Genomic DNA, 23,311 nt, shown 5'->3' with positions numbered 1-23,311 from the left:
TGTGGTATGCACAAAATAATATACAAGCATCTAAAGGGGCTTACTTTCCTTCTTGTTGATATGCCAGAAAATTCTCTTTTTGTGTGCCTTACAAATCAGTATATTATTTAAAAAATGTAGCAATAAATAGGGGACATCGAGATGTATCCGGAGAAAAATATAAAACTCGTAAATGCTTTTTTATATTTTCGGCCTGGGAGCATCTAGAGGCTCTTCGGTCCTTGTCGCATTGAGCTGCCATGTGAGTCATGCTAACCAAATGCATCGATCACCACTTGTATGTACCATTTCGAAGCCGTCCCCATTGTCCTCTCCCCATTGTAACCAAATCGAGTGACCATGCGCCATGCTAGCGTTCTCTCTTGAGGCAGCTTGTGAGGCGAACCAGTCTTCAACGCCCAATATGTCCTCGTGGTGCATCAGAGTACGACAACAGGATTGCTGCACGAAATAGCACGAGAAATTAGTGTATAGGAAGACCGGAGTACAAGGGTACACACAATGTGCGTTGGTCAGACGGGGAAAATAGTTTACGTGTTAGAGTACGAAAACAGGATTGTGCATGTTCTAATCTTGGTTATCCACCGATAGTTCCTGGTGTCTCCTATGCTTATATCTATCTCTATGAAATCTAACTTCCTAACTAGTAGTATGCATGGAACTTTACAAAAAACGGTCTTTTTTCAGTCAAATCAGCCTACCATCTAGGCATGGAAAGGAAACGAGCGAGAGCGGGACAGCCCGGCTCGTCTTCTTCGGTCGCAACACATCGAGGATGGCTTGCGCTGTGGAGTACTAAAGCCCCGGGCAAGGCACTCATTCATGCTTGGAGATTGATTAGAAATGGTTTGGCAGTGGGCGCTGAGCTTTTAAGGAGGAAAATCAAACCGGGTGTGGTTTGCCCGGCGTGCGGACGCGAGGAAACTGTGCATCATAGGTTTTGGGGCTGCTATCATTCTGTGTATTTCTGGAAAGAGCTGAGTTCGGTAGTGGGTGTGAGGGTGGCGACCCCACCTGGTTTGTTCTGTACCCAGAGCTCGCTTGCAACGTGGCTGCTCCAGTGGTTGCCCGAGGCAACGGAGGACGACAAGGCTGCGATGATCCGAGGTTTATATGGGCTGTGGCTGGCAAGAAATGACACAAGAGGGGGGGGCAAACGTATTGAAGAGGCCGGCTCGGTGGCGAGGAGAGTAGCAGCGATCATGGACGACTAGAAGAAAGTGCACGCCAAGCAGGAGAATTCACCAAAACCGACCCAACATGCGATATGGGAACCACCGTAGCAGGATTGGCTTAAAGCAAATGTCGATGGGGCTACAAATCGGTCAAGAAAGGAGGGAGGTGCGGCTGTTGTCTTCAGGGACGAGGTGGGAGCCTTCAGAGGAGCTGCTTCTGCCTTCCTTCCTGGGATCTCGCAAGCAGAGACCACAGAACTGTTGGCATGCAGGATTGCGGTGCAAATGGCACTTCAACGAAATATAACAAAACTGCATGTGGAGACTGATTGCTTAGAAGTGGCTAGGATGCTGAATGAGAAGGAAAGGAACCTCTCGGCTGTGGGAATCGTTGTCGAAGAGATCAAGATGATGGCAAGGAATTTGGGAGTTTTCAAGGCTACATGGGTCAGGAGGACCGCGAATAAGGCTGCTCATGCTTTAGCTCGTTTTGGTTTATGTAATGCTATTTCGGTTTCGTGGGAGTCAGCCCCACCAGATTGTATCTTACTCCCTCCGTCCTTTAAAGAGTGTACTCCCAACTTTGTTGGAGGGTCAAACTATTTCAAAGTTTGACCGAGTTTGTGCAAAATATATCAATGTTTGTGAAATCAAATAGGTATATGATGAAAGTATATTTTATCACGAATCTAATGCTACTAATTTGATGGCATAAATATTGATGTATTATTATATAAACACGGTCAAATTTAAAAAAGTTTGACTTTCCAAGAAAGTTGGAAGTACACTCTTTAAAGAACGGAGGGAGTAAGTATTGTCGCAGATGAACTGCCTGAACTAGTCTAAATAAAGTGGGGAAGTAACTTTCAAAAAAAAACTAGTAGTATGCATGGACCAAACAAATAATGCATGATGTGACCAAACAAATAATGCATGATGTGAGGATAAACAATTCCAGCACATAGAAGTAAGATGAGGAATAACTCACTCTTTATGAAAGACTTGAGATAGTAGTGAAATAAAGTAATTGGTTCTCGGTTAGGTCGATAGCCATTAATGCTCCGGTTATGAGTTACTCCCTCCGTCCGCGAATAAATGTACATCTAAATTTTTGTCTTAAGTCAAAGTTTTAAAATTTGATCAACTTTACAAAAAATAATAATAGTAACATATATGAAGAGTTGGCCCGGGCTTCAAAATTGATATATCACTTCTTTTTTGGCTTCGAACATAATCCATTTGAGTTTCTCTTTGATTATTTTCCTGGACCATAAAGGTTAGGGATGTTAGTATTTGACTTTCTTGCCCAGAGGATTACTACCAAAGTGCCAATGCAAATATCCACGAAACGAAACTATGATGTAAACATCCGTCTCGGTGAAATTTACCTATTAGCCTATCCGTGAAAAGAGGAAAGTCAAAGTTTGTGATAGTTGCACGACCATAAACCAGCTAAGGAAGCCAAATGAGAAAGGATCGATTGTATAAAAAAAAATCAACGTAATTTTTATCACGTTTACACATCCTTGATATGAATGAGTCCCAGAATATATGGATAGAAAAAACTTTACAAAAAAAGAATAGAAAAAATACATTATTGTAGTGTCATGCCATTTTCAACACTACATGACTAAACGGTTGTTTGATTGTGCATTGGAAAATCATGGATTCTTTTCAAAACAGTGAAGTGGGTCGAAGTTTTGATATGAAGCACAATATTAATGAAGTTTAGGGAAAATTCATATGGCATGCAATCCTAGGAAACAAACAGCCCATGTAAGATATATTCAATTCACTAAAAATCCTTCGAATCAAGGAGGCCATTAAAATGTGTAGCTACTCTGCTTCCATTTCTTTCTCAAATGTCTGTAAAATAAAGGGTCCCAAGAAAACTCCCATATACTGTGCATGCAAGATATGATTGAATTCGACTATTCAATGGATACTTGCAGTTTGCTCACTACTCAAATTGTTCGATCAATAAAGTGTTCCAGAAATTCAACAGTGAACTATCTTTTGGGAAGAAGCGGATGGTGCTAGCGGTAGATGAGAATGCGACCGATGATGGTGCCGCAGTGGTGCTACAAGACTAGAAGAGAAGGGAGAGAATATGTTTATTTGAATTACTTTTGGAGATTTTCAAGTGAAAAAATGTCCCAGCGAAAGTTGAGCGATATCCGCCATGGATCGATACTGCTTGAATACCAGGATGGAGCGATACTGTTTACATGGAACAAGAAAGGAGGGCGACAAGTTTAGTGTACTAGCCTAGTAGTCCTACAGGAAGCTATGCCATAGAGTTATGGCACCAGTTCGGCTAAAATCACTGAAATCTAGGGACTTGTCGATCAATCCTTACAACACGGATGGGATATGTGGTCTATGCAAAATGCAACGGTAATTAGCCACATTCATGTATAAGTTCACAGTCGTTCGTGTTGCCACCCCTGAACTATGGACCGACCACGCTTGTTCTCTTCTGTTCAGACTTCTGCTGGCACTAATTCACGAATGTCCTCCAGGCCCTACTCCACTCCAGTTGAGCATCCTAGATATGGCATGATAGGGTTGCTCTGTCCACAATATGACATGACATCATGGCGTGCCTAGATGAGCCCGTCCAATTGTGCAGGCAAGAACTAGACAGTGTGTAGAGGAACGGTGGCTGCGTGAACAAGATAGTCGGAGTTTTTGTGCAAGTTATCCATCTGTTCCTGGTACCTCATATTCCTATACTTACAAAATTCAAATTTCTTGTGTGCAAAGACCAAACAAATAATGCATGAAATAGGAAAGAAATATTACAATACAGAGAAGTAAGATGTGGAATAAGCTAGGAAAGGCGCAAGGCTCGCTCCTTATAGAAGGTCTGGGTACGTGGTACAAGCAGTGGCATGAAGTTATCGTATCTACGTCAGTCCAGTAGCTAAACCTAGTTGGGCTTGGTCCTATAGTAGGTAAGCGTTTATGAAGCAAACGAGGAATTTCATGTGCTTGTCTTTCCTTGTGAAGGTCAGAACCAATGAGAACTTTTAAACTAATAATGAATTCCGTGAGCTTGTTTATCCTCAACTAGGTCAGTCTATTAGATAGGCTTTGAACTAATGAGTTTCCTACGTGTCATTTTATGTATTGATCTTTGGTTAGATGATGTACCTAGCCAACATAAAAGGGCTAACATCCCGTTCTCGATGAGAAGAAGTTCGCTAAGTAGAATCAAATTCGCCAATTTGTCATCATCTCCCGACTTGAATTTACAACAATACCTCCAACATGTTAATTAGACTGTTCATCGCCGGTTAGGTAAGTCAGTCGTAACTGTACTTGCCTCCAAGATGTCTACTTATATGTGGAAAATTACAGAGAAGATAACCGGCTCATGTCAGATTTTTGAGGTTTCCCAACAAACGCCCTTGTTACGGTCAGATCAATTTGCACAGATCTCGTTGCATGTTGCCTGCCATGTTATCTGCAGAGGGCATGCATAATGGTTGATAAGATAGTCGTCTCTTAAGTCTTGCATGTAATTTAGATATGAAAAAAAATATATCTACAATGAGTTATCTCTTAGCTTTATCTTCAATAACTAAGAATTCCTAACATGAAAATGATTAGAATCAACCGGTTGATTCTTCGGTTGCTTAAACCGCGTCCATCGCGCGCCATGTGCCCTATCCCCATGTGGCCCCAACAGTAGTTCCATCTTATCCTCTACTGAAACGTCGCGAGCCATCCAAACCCATCGCTATCATTCTGGTCGCCTTCTCGCGTCTCTCTCCTTCATCGCCCTCTCTTTCTCCTTGTGACTCTGTCCATGGCCGATGCGAAGAGCTTGCTCAGGCAACCGCATCTTGTGTACCGCCGCTGCAAAATGCACTGCAGCACCGTCGCTGCTGCAAGCGCCTCCCTCCTGATCTGAGCGCACAACCACCCACGCCGTTGCAACTGCTGCAGGCCGGCGAGTGGTTGTGCAACGCCAGGCCGACGGTGGGGTGCTGCAGCCGTCGACGAGTCGCAAGACAGCGCCCCTCGCCAGAACTGCTGCAATCGGGATGCCGGCGCAACGTCGACTAGCTCACCGCGCGACGGTGCGGTGCTGTAGGCTAGCCGGGCGGACGGTAGCAGTCAGTGAAGTAGATGGGGCTCGCTGGCGTTGCGATGAAGCCCCGCCGGAGTTGCGATGAAGCGCCGCCGGAGCCATTGAAGTTCGTCGGGGTTGCATTGGAGTGCCGCCGAAGCTGCATTGAAGCGCCGCCGGAGCCGCTGAAACTTCACCATGAGTTGCAATGAAACTCCATTAGCGCTGCAATGGAGCGCTGCCGGGCCCCGTCAGTGCTGCATGGTGCTGCTACCATAGAGTTGATGTGTGGTGCTGTCATGGGAGTGCCTGGTCGTACGGCTGGGAGCGTTCGATCGCACGGCTCTGGAGGCGACTTAAATTAGGCTAAAATCAGCCGGCTGATTGGTAGCAGCGGCCTCAAAACATGGTGAGACATATTGTACTAAGAGGTCGTCTCTTAAATAAGAGAAGACAAGTCTTTTTTACTATTTCTCTCTCCTCCACCTCAACATTTATCCTACATAACACTCCTAAGATAACACCATTGTACACGCCCAGAGAGTCGACGAACCCAGCGAACAAAACGCCTGGACACAACACTCACCCTCACCCTCTCGTGTCTCTCACCACCCCCCGCACACACTGTCTTCCCTTCCTTTCCCCATCCCCAGCCGTTGACCACCCTCCACCCCACCTGCACCTATGGATCAAGGTGAGACGTATTAGGAGTTGGATCGATCTAATTCTCCACTCACAAATACCTCTCTCAGTTCATACAATTTGGTAGGTATCTAGTCCTTGCGAAAGAAGAAGAACGCCGATAAGTGCCACACGTGTGGTATATTTGACATGCGCCCACACACCGTGTGTGGTATGAGCAGGAGACAGCCCACACGGACTGTGTGTGGGCGGATAGTAGAATTGCCCACACGTGTGGGCGCGGCTACTTCGTGCCACACGCCAACAAGTACTACCCATCTCCATTCCGCGCGTGTGGCACGAAGCAAAAATGCCCACATGTCCTGGAGCAACTACGTTAGGTACACCGCGGGATGACGATTTAGTTGCCATCTTGGTTGGCAGATGTAGTTATCCGGGATGGCAAGTGTAGTTGTAAAAGCATCACAATTCTATTTGTTTTGGTTAACTATAGTTGCCATGTCTAATTTATGATAGTTGCCGCGTGTAATCAAACCATAGTTGCCGTGTGTGATTAACTACTTGCCACATATGATCAAATAGTAGTTGAATGTGTGTTTACCTAGTTGCCATGTGTCGTCCAACCATAGTTATCCTGTGTGATTAACTACTTGCCACATATGGTCAAACAGTAGTTGCCATGTGTGTTTACCTAGTTGCCATATGTGGTCCAACCATAGTTGTCGTGTGTGATTAACTACTTGCCACATATGGTCAAACAGTAGTTGCCATGTGTGTTTACCTAGTTGCCATATGTGGTCCAACCATAGTTGTCCTGTGTGATTAACTACTTGCCACATATGGTCAAACAGTAGTTGCCATGTGTGTTTACCTAGTTGCCATGTGTGGTCCAACCATAGTTGCCATGCGTGTTTATCTGGTTGCCACGTACGCGCAACTGCAGTTGCCGTCTAGCAAAAAAATCACAGTTGCCATGTGTGTTTACCTAGTTGCCACGTTCGTCTAACTGTAGTTGCCATCCACAACGTAGGAGTGTCGTGTGGACGAAAAGTAGTTCGCCCACACGCGCATGAACTAGGTGGCTGGCTGTGTGGGCAGAAACTAGTTCGCCCACACAGCGCAGCTAGCAAACATCATGGTGCTAGCGTGTGGGCAAACTCTTCAACACCCATACACCAGCCCCTTCCTATGTGGCAAACAAAATCAATCTTTTCATGCCAAGATTCGTGCAAAAGGCACTGGACGATGATCGAGGCGTGTGGGCGAGTTGGATAACCCCCACACGTGTGGGCGTTAGTGTTTCCGGCGAAGAAAGGAAGAAGAAAGGAAAAACAAAGCCGCCGTGCCGTCCATGATCCCTTGGAATTGGATGGCCTCCTCTGTTCTTTTCTGGCCCTTAAGTAGTCGTCGTAGGTGCGCTCCTCGAAGCCGTCATGTGGTTGATCCAGTCTTTGCCGATGTAGTTGTGGTTTGGCTACAGCAGCCTCGCTGGACGAGCGATGGAGCGCACCTATTTTCCTTTGGCTGGCATGGCAACGTTTTCTACCGCGCTATCTTCTAGCTTGGCGTTTTGGTTCAGCGTTGCACTTGGGGTCCTGACAAGACGAGGCCGTTGGAGATGAGGCCGCCGCGCAGACTTCGGGACGAAGACGACGACGACTGCCAGGGCTCCTACGGAGGGGGAGGTGGGGCTCTCTCGGCCGGCATCGAGGACAGTAGGGGCACGGGAGTCCCGGCTGCCAGCATGGCTGTGTGCTGCATAGGGGCTTAGCCGGCCGCCCGCCCGCTTAGGGAGACGGCCCCATCGCCGTCACTTGCTGGCCATGGTTCGGCCTCGGCGGCTCCTTTAGGGCCAGATCCCCCACGGGCGACGGTGGGAAGGGCTTGCAGTGGCCTCGCGTGATTTGGGAACATGTAGTCTGCCATGGCAATAAGTTACATTTTCTGCCATGGCATGTATTCATATGACAAATTATAGAAATGTTTTATTTAGTATCATGGCATTTTTTGACAAATTTGGTTTTGGTCACATGGCATTCTTTGTGAAGGGACATCTTGCCATGGAAACTCAAAAATATCACCATGTCAACCCAACTTTCTACCACCATTCCTCTAATAATGTTTTCTCCTTGTCATGGAAAAAAACATATTTTCTTTGCCATGGTAGCTCCATAAATAGTGTGATGGCAACTTTCGTACGGCAAAGTGCATGGTCCATATCTTTCCCTATGGGCCAATGGTACGAATGTTTGTTGAAACGATGGCATGACAAATTGTATGTTTGTTTGAATTTGTTTGCATGGCAAATGATTGTTTGAATTGTCCACATAGAAAAATGTTAATCATGTCAATTTTGTAGATAATCACCACAAAAATCATAAATTTTTTGATTCATGCTTTTTTTACATGTCCAATTTTACTGATTAGACCATGGCATTTCTGCTTTTTAGAACATGGTACTCTTATTTTAGGTAACATGGCAGTTTATTATTTAGACCATGGCATTTTCATGTTTTATATAACTTGGCAAATTTATTCTTTAGATCGCGATATTTTTTAGTTTTTCACATGTCAAATTGTATATATCATTTCCTACGGGGACAAAACATTCACATGGAAATTTTGCATGAATGCTTTTGAAATGGTGACATGGCAATCCTGTATATAATCATCACAACATCATAAAATATATCCAACTCATGTTATTTTTTTCCACGTGCAACTTTATAATAGGCATCCTGGCAAATTTTATAATTAGACCATGGCATTTTTACTTATTTTAGAGCATGTGTAGATTTTTATGTACCATGACAATTTTATTTATTTAGAGGATGCCATTTTTCGAATTATTCCATGGCAATTTAATTTTGTACCATGGCAAAATTGTTCCTTTTGTATCAGTGGCAATTAGTCCAATTATTAATTATACCATACTAGTTCTATTTTTGGTGGCATGGAAGTTTTTTTAGACCATGGCAAGTTTTTCGTTTGACCATGGTACTTTTACTATTCAGGCCATGGCAAACTTTATTGGTTAGACCATGGCAATTGTAAATTTATGTAGCATGACATTTTTATTTTCGGTACATGGAAAATTTATTACTTAGACCATAGCAATTTTCAATTTATGTAGCATGGTAAATTTTTTGGTGCATGGCAATTTTTTGTTATGGAAAAAAATCATTAAAATTTGTTGCCATTTGACCAACAAAGTTTTCCTTCAAATCATGGCAATTTTGTAATTGTATCTTCTTTTTGTCACATGTCAAGTCGTAATGTTTTAATAGTGTTTCATATAGTCTCACGGTAAGTTCATAAAATTTTCTCGTTTCCAGAAACATGTTTTTTTTTGCAACTTGCTCGTATTAGCTTCCTCACATGGCAATGTTAGGGAAATCTTGTTTCGTAGATCAAAAAACTTATTATTTTTTTGATACGTGTTTTGTGGTCATTTTTTAACAATGTTATTTGCTATGGATCATGGCATTTTTGTTTGGGTATAACATGCGTAGCATGGGATTTTTTGCTTTTTGGATTTTCAAGTAAAAGTAGGTGCATTGTTTATGTTGCAACACAGCAAATTTTATTATTTATTGTTTTTCATACCTTTTTTGCGGAAAACACCCTAGATTTATTAGAAGGCTTCAGTGCTACAACGCACCCCAGAAAAGATGCAAATTACAAACGAATCCCTAGAGGCCCGCCACACTGCACACTCTGACACGGGTTGAGGACACGCCATTGCACCGGCGCCACCACTCCCTTCCAGAGCCAGTGAGACCTTGGACTCAGTGACTGGTCTTGTCGCAGATGGGAAGTCCTCAACCTCAGTTATGCATGCCCGCACGGCAAAGAAGTAGCAAGACATATAAACATCGAAGCCAACCAACGTCTCCCACTAGTGAACAAGGGAGAGGAAGAACTTGCGCGCGAACATCCGACACACATCACACTAGCCCCGCACTGCCATTGGAGGAGCGAGAACACAACAAAGGTATGTCCGGAGGGCCAGATCCCCGGCGAGGGCAGGAGACATCATCGCCTCGCCGACCACCCGCAGGGAGTGGAAGATCGATGGAGAGCCCGGAGCACCAAAAGACGCCAAGACTGTGACGACGCCCCAGAGGATGACAACACAGAGGGGAAGGACCTGTAGCACCACACCTCACTCCGGCAGCACCTCCATCTTCACAGCGTTGTCGGCTGTAACCCGACCTGTCCACATCCTATAAACACACCAAAGCTCGGATCCAGGGTTCCCAGATTTGCCTCTCTCTTTTGATCATAGTGATATGGTGCACGCGCGGACGCGGGAGACGAGATCTGCGCCAAGAGGCGAGGTGTTGTGTGTGTCTGGCTCTGGTTCGTGCTCACGTGGGGGAAGCGGCGAGTAGATTGGAAGTAGTCAGGTAGGAGAAATGGCGCCCGCGGTGGCATTCATTGGGCCAGGGCGCTGGAGTCGATGGGGGAAACGGCACCGGGTGGATGGGTGGACATCTTGTTTCGTGTGCTTTTTGAGGCTGCCCTGTATCATATGTGTGCTGGTTTGGGGAGTTGCGCCGGCACCAAAGGGGGCAAAATTTCGTGTTTTGACCATTTTGGCTAACAAATTCAAGATCTGACCCCCCTCTAGAAAAATTTCGGGATCTGACCCTTTTGCCTACCGCCAGGGGCTGTGGCGGTAGGATTGCACGACCTACCGCCATAGGCCCTGGTGGTAGGTCCGTGGACGGCGACGGATGGTCGTTTGCCTGTGCTGGCATGGAAAAGGGCCTACCACCAGGGCCCATGGCGGTAGGGTACTGAAGCCTACCACCAGCACCCCTGGCGGTAGGGTCCTGGGAGGTGGATAAGGGTGGGAGGGGCTGGTTTGTGGGCCCCACCACCAATCTTCTTCCCCACTCATCTTCTTCCCCGTGCTAAGCCCCTCTTCCTCCTCTCACCCCCTCACAACCCCCCCCCCACCTAGATCCCCTCCATTTGCTTGAGATTTCACTGGTGGATCTGGAGCATTTTCATCACCCAAGGTACCTCCCCCATTTCCCCTCCTTTTGATTGGTTGAGATCTTTGTTTAGTGTGGATTTGGTCAATTTATTGCAAACCCTAGGTGTTGAGCTTGTTGTGTCATTTATGACACATTTATGATGCATTTATGGCTCATTTATGGCAAGGGTTAGGGTTATGTTAGGGTTTAGTGTTAGGGTGAGGGTTAGGGTTGTAGTGGTTATGTTAGGGGTTAGTGTTAGGGTGAGGGGTTAGTGTTGGGGGTTAGGGTTAGGGTTAATGGTTAGGTTAACTTGACTATCAATAGTAGTTATTTGTCCAATTTGTGCATAATTTAGTTTATTTGTCCATTTGAGTTGGTTGGATGACATATATGGATTGGTTATATTGTTTCCAATTTTCTTAGATGCATAAGCTCGTAAATGTTCATTATTTGGACAAGACGACATTTATGCTTGGAAATGACGATGAAGGGGAAGAGCCTATGGTTTTTGACACAATTCCAACCTTTGATGATCTTGTAGTTAAAGTGAGAAGCGTCTTACATTGGAATGGCCCAAATGCAGAGGTTAAGCTTATTGGGAGGTATGATGTTGGATTGGGAGTAAAGTCCCGATTAACGAGTATGCCCATCACCTCTCAATTGCATTTGAATGTGTACAAGGACAAAGTAGACGCATCACAAGACAAGTCTCTTGAGATATTTGCCACAAAGGTTGATCCTCCTCCTCCCTTGCAAATTGATTTGAACCGCAATGCATCCTCCCTAATACATGATGATAGTGCCGAGGTGTATATTCCCAATTGTTCAAGCCAACCACCAAGTAGCCAGCCCAATGAAGATCATGTCAATGCTAGCGCCATAGTACTCCAAGTTGATGCTATTCCTCTTGTTCAAGAAGATGCTAGTGGTCATGTTGATGCTATTCCTCTTGTTCAAGAACATGCTAGTGGTCATGTTGATGATGATGCTATTGTTGCTCAAGGGGATGTTTATGCGGAGAATGAAGAGATTCATTACAATCCCATTGGTAACTTGGATGTCATTGTGCGGCAACAAGACATGGACCGTACCCTCCCTTATAACCGTATGTGTGGGTATAACTCGGATGACGAGAGTCTGAAGGAAGAATTGGATGAGGATGGTTTGACTGCGCAAGAAAATCAAATCTACAAGAATGTGACCCACAAGGAAATAGGGCCGCCGTTGTTTAGGGATGTGAGTTTTGCGGACAATGTCGTTGTTGATGGTGGGATGAGATTCGGGTTGTTTGAGCCAACACCGTGCCCCAAATTCAGTGATCCTTGGCCACAAAATGAGGATGAGAATGCTCGTTTGAAGAAAGGCATCAAGTTTGGTTCTTTGGTAGAGTTCAAGATATGGTTGTGTGACTACGCCATTAGGAACCATAGGTCGTTTATTGTTGGTCATTCAAATCAAATTTTGGTACACAGTCATATGTGACCAAGAAGGTTGCAAATGGAAGGTCCACGATAGAAAAATCAAAGAAACCGGGCCATGGGTGTTGAAGAGTTGTGTTGCCACTCACACGTGCGTACCCCCAGACAAGGCCGACCGAATCAAAGGACACCGTCAACTCACATCTAAGTATCTAGGCTACAAATTGTTGAATCAAATAGCACATGATCCAACCGTGAAGGTCAAGTTTCTCATGACTTCGATTGAGGAACTATTCGGATACCTGGTCAAGTATGGGAAGTCATGGATGGCCAAGGCAAATGCTATTAGGATGTTGCGTGGAGATTATGAGGCCGCATATAACATTCTGCCCAAGATGTTGGCAGCCATTGCTCATCAAAACCCGGGCATGCGCCATCGGGTGGAGTCAATTGACAAAGTGTTTCGTCGTGCCTTCTGGAGCTTTGGACAATGCATCGAGGCATTCACGTATTTCTTGGGGAACGCAGTAATTTCAAAAAACAATTCCTACGATCATGCGAGATCAATCTAGGTGATGCATAGCAACGAGAGGGGAGAGTGTTGTTTACGTACCCTCGTAGACCGAAAGCGGAAGCGTTTAGTAACGCGGTTGATGTAGTCGAACTTCTTCGCGATCCAACCGATCCAAGTACCGAACGTACATCACCTTCGCGTTCAGCACACGTTCAGCTCGATGACGTCCCTCGTACTCTTGATCCAGTTGAGGCCGAGGGAGAGTTTCGTCAGCACGACGGCGTGGCGACGGTGATGATGAAGTTACCAGCACAGGGCTTCGCCTAAGCACTACGACGATATGACCGAGGTGCGTAACTATGGAGGGGGCACCGCACACGGCTAAAAGATCAACTTGTGTTGTCGGTTGTGCCTTTGGGGTGCCTCCCTTCCCCTGTATATAAAGGATGGAGGAGGAGGCCGGCCAACAAGGGCGCGCCAGGGAGAGGGGAGTCCTACTAGGACTCCAGTCCTAGTAGGATTCGGCCCCACCATTTTTTCCTTCTATCGGAGGGGGAAAAGGAGGAGGAGAGGGAGTAGGAGAAGGAGAGGGGAGTGGTGCCCCCTTCCCAAGTCCAATTCGGCCTCCTCCCTTGTGGGGGGAGCACCAGCCCCTTGTGAGCTGGTTAGCCTCCCTCTTATGGCTCATAAGGCCCATATCTTTCCTCGGGGGGTTCCGGTAACCTCCTGGTACTCCAAAAAAAATGCCTGAATCACTCGGAACCATTACGATGTCCGAATGCAACCTTCCAACATATGAATCTTTACCTCTTGACCATTTCGAGACTCCTCGTCATGCCTATGATCTCATCTGGGATTCCTAACAAACTTCGGTCATCAAATCACATAACTCATAATATAAATCGTCATCGAAAGTTAAGCGTGCGGGCCCTACGGGTTCGGAACTATGTATACATGACCGAGACACATCTCCGGTCAATAACCAATAGCGGAGCCTGGATGCTCATATTGTCTCCTACATATTCTATGAAGATCTTTATCGGTCAAACTGCATAACAATATACGTTGTTCCCTTTGTTGTTGGTATGTTACTTGCTCGAGATTCGATCGTCGGTATCCCAATACCTAGTTCAATCTCGTTACCGCAAGTCTCTTTACTCGTTCCGTAATACTTCACACCGCAACTAACTCATTAGTCACAATGCTTGCAAGGCTTATAGTGATGAGTATTATCGAGAGGGCCCAGAGATACCTCTTCGAAACACGGAGTGCCAAATCCTAATCTCGATCTATGCCAACCCAACAAACACCTTCAGAGACACCTGTAGATCACCTTTATAATCACCCATTTACGTTGTGACGTTTGGTAGCACACAAAGTGTTCCTCCGGTATTCGGGAGTTGCATAATCTCATAGTTTGAGGAACGTGTATAAGTCATGAAGAAAGCAGTAGCAATGAAACTGACACGGTCATAATGCTAAGATAAAGGATGGGTCATGTCCATCACATCATTCTCCTAATGATGTGATCCCGTTCATCAAATGAAAAAACATGTCTATGGTTAGGAAACATAACCATCTTTGATTAACGAGCTTGTCAAATAGAGGCATACTAGGGACAATATGTTTTGTCTATGTATTCATACATGTACTAAGTTTCCGGCTAATACAATTCTAGCCTGAATAAGAAACATTTATCGTGAATTAAGGAAATAAATAATAACTTTATTATTGCCTCTATGGCATATTTCCTTCAGTCTCCCACTTGCACTAGAGTCAATAATCTAGTTCACATCGCCATGTGATTTAACACCAATAGTTCACATCTGTATGTGATTAACACCCATAGTTCACATCACCATGTGACCAACACCCAAAGGGTTTACTAGAATCAATAATCTAGTTCACATCGCTGTGTGATTAACACCCAAAGAGTACTAAGGTGTGATCATGTTTTGCTTGTGAGAGAAGTTTAGTCAACGAGACTGTCACATTCAGAGTCGTATGTATTTTGCAAATAGTCTATGTCTACAATGCTCTACATGGAGCTACTCTAACTAATTGCTCCCACTTTCAATATGTATCCAGATTGAGACTTAGAGTTATCTAGATCGGTGTAAAAGCTTGCATCAATGTAACTCTTTACGACGAACTCTTTATCACCCCCATAACCGAGAAATATTTCCTTAGTACTCACTAAGGATAATTTTAACCGATGTCAAGTGATCTACTTCTAGATCACTATTGTCCCCCCTTGCCAAACTCATGGCAAGGTACACAATAGGTCTGGTACACAACATAGCATACTTTATAGAGCCTATGACTGAAGCATAGGGAATGACTTTCATTCTCTTTCTATCTTCTGCCGTGGTCGGGCTTTGAGTCTTACTCAATTTTACACCTTGTAATACAGACAAGAACTCCTTCTTTGATTGATCCATTTTGAAATCTTTCAAAAACTTGTCAAGGTATATACTCATTGAAAAATCTTATCAAGCGTCTTGATCTATCTTTATAGATCTTGATGCCCAATATGTAAGCAGCTTCACCGAGGACTTTCTTTGAAAAACTCTTATTCAAGTATCCCTTTATGCTATCTAGAAATTCTATATCATTTCCAATTAACAATATGTCATCCACATATAATATTAGAAATGCTACAGAGCTCCCACTCACTTTCTTGTAAATACAGGGTTCTCCAAAAGTCTGTGTAAAACTATAATGCTTTGATCACACTATCAAAACGTTTATTCCAACTCCGAGAGGCTTGCACCAGTCCATAAATGGATCGGTGGAGCTTGCACACTTTGTTAGCACCCTTTGGATCAACAAAACCTTCTAGTTGTATCATATACAACTCTTCTTCCAGAAATCTATTCAGGAATGCAGTTTTGACATCCATCTGCCAGATTTCACAAAATATGGCAACTAACATGATTCAGATGGATTTAAGCATCGCTACGGGTGAGAAAGTCTCATCGTAGTCAACTCCTTGAACTTGTCAAAAACCTTTCGCAACAAGTTGAGCTTTGCAGATAGTAACACTACTATTATCGTCCGTCTTCCTCTTGAAAATCCATTTATTTTCTATGGCCTGCCGATCATCGGGCAAATCCACCAAAGTCCATACTTTGTTCTCATACATGGATCCTATCTCAGGTTTCATGGCCTCAAGCCATTTCGCGGAATCTGGGCTCATCATTGCTTTCTCATAGTTTGTAGGTTCATCATGGTCTAGTAAAATGACTTCCAGAATAGGATTACCATACCACTCTGATGCGGATCGCACTCTAGAAGACCTACGAGGTTTGGTAGGTACTTGATCTGAGGTTTCATGATCATCATCATTAGCTTCCTCACTAATTGGTGTAGGAATCACTGGAACTGATTTCTATGATGAACTACTTTCCAATTCGAGAGAAGGTACAATTACCTCATTAAGTTCTACTTTCCTCCCACTCACTTCTTTCGAGAGAAAGTCCTTCTCTAGAAAGGATCCATTCTTAGCAACAGATATCTTGCCTTCGGATCTGTGATAGAAGGTGTACCCAACAATTTCCTTTGGGTATGCTATGAAGACGCATTTCTCCGATTTGGGTTCGAGCTTATCAGGTTGAAGCTTTTTCACATAAGCATCACAGCCCCAAACTTTAAGAAACGACAACTTTGGTTTCTTGCCAAATCATAGTTCATAAGGCTTCGTCTCAACGGATTTTGATGGTGCCATGTTTAAAGTGAATGCAACTGTCTCTAATGCATAACCCCAAAACGATAGTTGTAAGAGACATCATAGATCGCACCTTATCCAATAAAGTGCGGTTACGACGTTTGGACACACCATTACGCTGTGGTGTTCTAGGTGGCGTGAGCTGTGAAACTATTCCACGTTGTTTTAAATGAAGGCCAAACTCGTAAATCAAATAGTCTCCTCCACGATCAGATCGTAGAAACTTTATTTTCTTGTTACGATGATTTTCCACTTCACTATGAAATTCTTTGAACTTTTCAAATGTTTCATACTTGTCTTCATTAAGAAGATATACCCATTTCTTGCTCAAATCATCTCTGAAGGTTAGAAAATAATAATACCTGCCACGAGAACACTCATTGGACCGCATACATCGGTACGTATTATTTCTAATAAGTCACTATCTCGTTCCATTGTTCCAGAGATTGGAGTTTTAGTCATCTTGCCCTTAAAGCACGGTTCGCAAGTATCAAATGATTCATAATCAAGTGATTCTGAAAGTCCATCTTTATGGAGTTTCTTCATGCGCTTTACACCGATATGACCCAAACGGCAGTGCCACAAATAAGTTTGCACTATCAATATCAACTTTGCATATTTTGGCATCAATATTATTAATATGTGTATTACCACGATCGAGATTCAATAAACCATCAACATTGGGTGTATGACCATAGAAGGTTTTATTCATGTAAACAGAATAACAATTATTCTTTGTCTTAAATGAATAACTATATTGCAATAAACATGATCTAATCATATTCATGCTCAATGCAAACACCAAATAACATTTATTTAGGTTCAACACTAATCCCGAAAGTATAGGAAGTGTACGATGATGATCATATCAATCTTGGAACCACTTCCAACATACATCGTCCCTTCATCCTTAACTAGTCTCTATTTATTCCGTAACTCTTGTTTCGAGTTACTATTCTTAGCAACCGAACAAGTATCGAATACCCAGGGGCTACTATGAACACTAGCAAGGTACACATCAATAACCTGTATATCAAATATACCTTTGTTCACTTTGCCATCCCTCTTTTCCACCAAATATTTCGGGAAGTTCTGCTTCCAGTGACCATTTCCTTTGCACTAGAAGCACTTAGTTTCAGGCTTAGGTCTAGCTTTGGGATTCTTCACGGGAGTGACAACTTGCTTGCCATTCTATTTGAAGTTCCCTTTCTTTCCATTTGCCCTTTTCTTGAAACTAGTGGTCTTGTCAATCATCAACACTTGATGCTTTTTCTTGATTTCTACCTTCATTGATTCAGCATCACGAAGAGCTCGAGAAACGTTTTCGTCATCCCTTGCATACTATAGTTCATCACGAATTTCCAGTAACTTGGTGATGGTGACTTGAGAACTCTGTCAATCACTATCATATCTGGAAGATTAACTCCAACTTGATTCAAGTGATTGTAGTACACAGACATTCTGAGCACATGCTCACTAGTTGAGCAATTCTCCTCCATCTTTTAGGCAAAATACTTGTCAGAGGTCTCATACCTCTTGACACGGGAATGAGTCTGAAATACCAATTTCAGCTCCTGGAACATCTCATATGCTCCATGATGTTTCAAAAACATTTTTGAAGTCCCGGGTTCTAAGACGTAAAGCATGGTGCACTAAACTATCAAGCAATCATCATATTGAGCTAGCCAAACGTTCATAACGTCTGCATCTGCTCCTGCAATAGGTTTATCACCTAGCGTGCATCAAGGACATAATTCTTCTATGCAGCAATAAGGATACACCTCAGATCACGGACCCAGTCCGCATCATTGCTACTATCATCTTTCAACTTAGTTTTCTCTAGGAACATATAAAAACATAGGGAAGCTATATAACGCGGTCTATTGATCTACAAAATAATTTGCAAAATACTATCAGGACTAAGTTCATGATAAATTAAAGTTCAGTTAATCATATTACTTAAGAACTCCCACTTAGGTAGACATCCATCTAATCATCTAAGTGATCACGTGATCCAAATCAACTAAACCATGTCCGATCATCACGTGAGACACTACAACAAGAACCCCCTATAGCAATGCATAGTTGGCAACGCTTTGATAATGCGCTGGAAATGCATCATCCCTACAACACAAATATACGTTGGAAGGACATCCGTTGCTTCTGTACGGACAACAACGAATACCATGTGTTGTAGATATGTGTGGCTGTGTGTTAATGGACGGGAGGAACTCATAATCAGATCGTCTTCCCATCTTTAGAATTCTGACTCGTGGGCCCACCAAAAAATAATGCATTTTGTTTATTTAGTTATATTCTTTTCTTTTCCAACAAGCCATATAATAATGTATAAGAACCGAATACCTAGAATTGCCTGAATCGGAATCTCGTTGCCGTGAGAAAACGCCGCCGCTGAGCAATCCCACCTCCCGCCGTCGCCCCAAGCACCCAAGATCCACCTCAATACCGACGCGTCGTCCCCCATATTGCACGCCCGGACGCTGAACTCCCCTCCACCGCCACCCTCCCAGGCTGCCTCACCTTGCTGTGTCGCCACCGAGCCACCTCACCTTCCGCCGCCGGCCCCAAACAGCCAAGCTGCACTTCAGTCCGGACGCCCTGCACGCCCGACCGGACAAACCCCCTCCCTAGATCCCTGCACCTAGCAGCGCCGCCAACCAGTGGTATGCCAATTGCCGCCTCACCTGAAGTTGTACGAGCGAAGCGCCCCTGCATAGGTGACCTTCACTCACCCTCTTCATCTCTTGTCTGAAACTGTCAGTTTTTCCTCTGGTTTGGTAAATGTGAAGAGCAGTATAGATCAATTCTTGTACCCAACAGAAAACTAACACCTGAACTAAACTCGATGCAACTGAAGTCAATTAAGTATATCTATCTAGCATAATCATGTGCATCTGCTATTCAAGAAAAATAGCTTATATGTAATTTTGTATTTTTGCTTACTATATAACGATGATCAATGTTATAAGAAGCTGAAACTGTGATATAAAATTTACTGTTCCGCTACAGTCAGATTTCAGTATATAACAGAGTATATCATGTATGATGTAAACCATTAAATTTCAAGGAACTTTGCTACTTGACTGTTATTTTGATAAAATGGGAAACCATTATATGGTTCCGCAAGGCAAGGAAAATGTGTATGGTTATACCCTTGACTACACAACATATTTAATGTACAGGGGACAGAACCAGAAGAAAAAAAAGATGCATCAGTATTCTTGCCTATGGTATTGTTTCACTGGTACATGACATTAGTCGATGATGCTTCTTCATCAGATGCATCAGTATGTTATGCAGCTAAAACTAAGTGTACATAAAAAATATATATAGCTGATATATTGAGTTGACTGTTCTTGAAAAATATATTTAGTTGAGATGGTAGGGGTCTATAATATATCTGAGATCAGCCCTCGGTGTAGGTATTCCATATTAACATCGCACTTTTGTTCAAAGTGGACGAAACCTTCAAGTTTATCAGCTACATGTAGGAGACTCTCTAATATACATATTTTTAGATCCTGCATGTTCAGTTTCATTAGCTTGTAGTTTAAAAAAAATATTATTGTAGTGTACTGTTGTTCGTCATGTAGGGACTATTAGTATAGAATGTATTCTTCTATTAGCAAACTGATCATGCCCGTTGGGAAATATATGGATGATATACATGTCCTTGTTGGTTGAGAGAAAATTTGATTGTTAGGGTAGTACGATCATGCTGTAACGACTCTGAGAAACATGATGCTGTTTTTCTTCTCTTTTCAGAATTTCTGCCACATCTATACCACTGACCAACTGTCTAACAATCTCCGCCTACACCAGCACCAAAGACACGCCCCCACATATGTAAGCTTCTCTCCCTTTTCATTTCTTGTATGATCTTGTCTACTTAATCTTTGGAAACTATTTATGTCATTGATGATGCAGTTGCTAGACAAAGTCTAAGTTCGATATTTTTTATGGTCTGCTTATGCTTGTTAGACAAAACTTGTCTTGATCAGTAACTGGAAAACTGGATGAAGTAGGATTCAACCTTGCAATGACAATTGTAACTCTTTATTGCATAGTGGGTATGGATGTACAAATCATCAAGGTACTTTTGCGTTATCCTAGAGGAAGTAGCCGGTACGTGGCTGGCGTAGATGGATTTTTGGAATTTGCATATAAAGATAAGACAGAAGATAGCACGATCCTTTGTCCGCGTGAAGCTGTTCTATCAAAGGCTGATGTCCGTGATCACTTGATCTGTAATGGTATTCTTCAGAGTTATGAAAAATGGGTTTTTCCTGGCGAATCTTCAGATGAGCACAATAATGATCAGCAACCACAACCTCCCAATGAAGAAATGCTTGCTGACATGCATGGGTTGATTAATGATGCCTTCGGGAATATGTATGATGATGTGCCAATGAGTGAGAGTCCAGATCCACCGAATCAAGATGGACAAAATTTAGAAGCCGAGGAATTTTATAAATTGATTAATGATTCGAAGAAGCCTTTATGGCCGGGATGTGGATTATCACAGCTATCATTGCTGGTGATTTTGTTTAATACAAAATCCATGAACAAATGGTCCGACAAATCATTTGGAGATCTACTTGATACTCCGTGCATGGCAATTCCAAACGGAAATGAGCTGCCCCAGAATTTCTATGAGGCTAAGAAGATTGTTTCAAAATTTGGCCTAGATTATAAAAAAAATTCATGATTGTCCAAATAATTGCCAGCTGTTATGGAAAGACACGGAAAATGATAATTTTTTCTCAATCTGCAAGGCCTCTAGGTGGAAAGATAAAGAACCAGAAATAAAGTTAACAAAGAAGGAAAGAAAAAAAGCAACACCAAGCAAAGTTTTACGTTACTTTCCAATCAAGGATAGGTTGAAAAGATTGTTCATGTGCAAAGAGACATCACCTCTTTTGCGATGGCATGATGAAGAGCGCATTAAGGATGGCGCACTACGACATCCAACTGATTTCCTAGCATGGAAGGCTTTAGATGAAAGGTACTCAAAAATTGCATCTGATTGCCGTAATATACGGTTTGGCTTGGGTACTGATGGATTTAATCCCTATGGGATGCTGAGTTCTAGTTATAGTTGTTGGCCAGTTGTTTTGACAATATATAATCTGCCTCCATGGTTGTGCATGAAAGAATCTTATCTTTTGCTATCTTTGATAATTCCTGGGCCCAAAAGTCCACGCGATAATAATCATGTCTTTCTCCAGCCACTTTTGAATGACTTGAAAGACTTATTTCTGAATGGAATTTTCACATATGATGTGTCTAAAAATGAAACCTTTACTTTGCGAGCAGACGTGTTGTGGACTATAAATGACCTGCCAGCTTTAGGAATGGTTTCTTCACATAAGGTGCATGGAGAATTTGCATGTCCACCATGCGGTGCAGATGCATGGTCCAAGCGATTAAAACATGGAAAGAAATCATGCTTTATGGGTCACCGCCGATTTCTGCCTCCTGGTCACAAGTTTCATTTTGATCAAAAGTCTTTTGATGGAACGGTGGAGCATAGAGCAGAACCTCGAACTTACTATGGACGTCAGGTTGAAGAAGAAATAAAGGCTCTTGGTGATTTTAAGCAGTCAAAAATTTACAAGGGATTAAGTAGTCTATTTAAATTACCCTACTGGACTATAATATCGTTGGACATAATCTTTACGTGATGCATATAGAGAAGAATGTGTGTGATAATATTTTGGGCACACTTTTTAGTTTAGATGGGAAGTCAAAAGATAATCTTTCTGCTCGTCTAGATCTTAAAGATATGAATATTAGAGAGGACCTATATCCAGAGCAACAACCTTCAGGCAAGTTTTACTTACCACCTGCATTTTTTATCATGTCCAGAAGTGAGATAAAATTGTTCCTTGAAGTTCTTGAGTCTATAATGGTTCTCGATGGCTATTGTGGAAATATATCTAAATGTGTGAAGTCCGCTGAAGGAAAAAATTCTGGGCTAAAAACACATGACTGCCATGTCCTACTGCAACAATTCATGCCTATCGCTTTGACGGGTATTCTTCCAGACCATGTCACCACAGTACTATTTGAATTATCTGCTTACTTCCGAGGAATATGTTCAAAAGTTCTCTACGTAAATGAGCTTAACCGTTTGGAAGAATCAATTAGAATCACACTTTGTAAAATGGAGATGATATTCCCTCCTGGGTTTTTCACTGACATGGTTCATTTAGTTGTCCATTTAGCAACTGAATGTAAACTTGCTGGACTAGTTTGCTATCGATGGATGTACTTTATTGAAAGGTAACAATGTGATGCTAAGAAAAGTGCAATATTGGCAAGTGATGTCATATGACCTGCTAAATTGATGTTTTGACATTTGTGCAGGTACCTTGGTAAATTGAAGTCATATGTTCGCAACAAAGCTCGCCCTGAGGGTTCAATTGCCGAATCATATTTGGCGGATGAGTGTATGGCCTTTTGTTCAAGATACTTAGAGGGTTTCTCTACTAAGCACAACCAACCATTAAGGAATCATGACAAAACAAATGAGAATGAATCTGCCATGTATGCAAATGAATCCATATTATTTCCTCTAGTAGGGAATCCATTGGGAAAACCACACACCTACACTTTGAATGATATGGAGTCCTTACAAGCCCATAGATTTGTGCTCTACAACTGTGATGTTGTCACTCCATATCTCATGTAAATGTCTTACCTTAACTTGTTAGCATGTTGTCTAATTTTTTGGTCTAAAATTTGT

This window comes from Triticum aestivum, chromosome 1B, assembly GCF_018294505.1.
Source record: "Triticum aestivum cultivar Chinese Spring chromosome 1B, IWGSC CS RefSeq v2.1, whole genome shotgun sequence".
In the NCBI taxonomy this organism is placed as follows: domain Eukaryota; kingdom Viridiplantae; phylum Streptophyta; class Magnoliopsida; order Poales; family Poaceae; genus Triticum; species Triticum aestivum.
The sequence above is the reverse complement of the archived record's forward strand: the minus strand, read 5'-3'. Positions refer to the sequence as shown.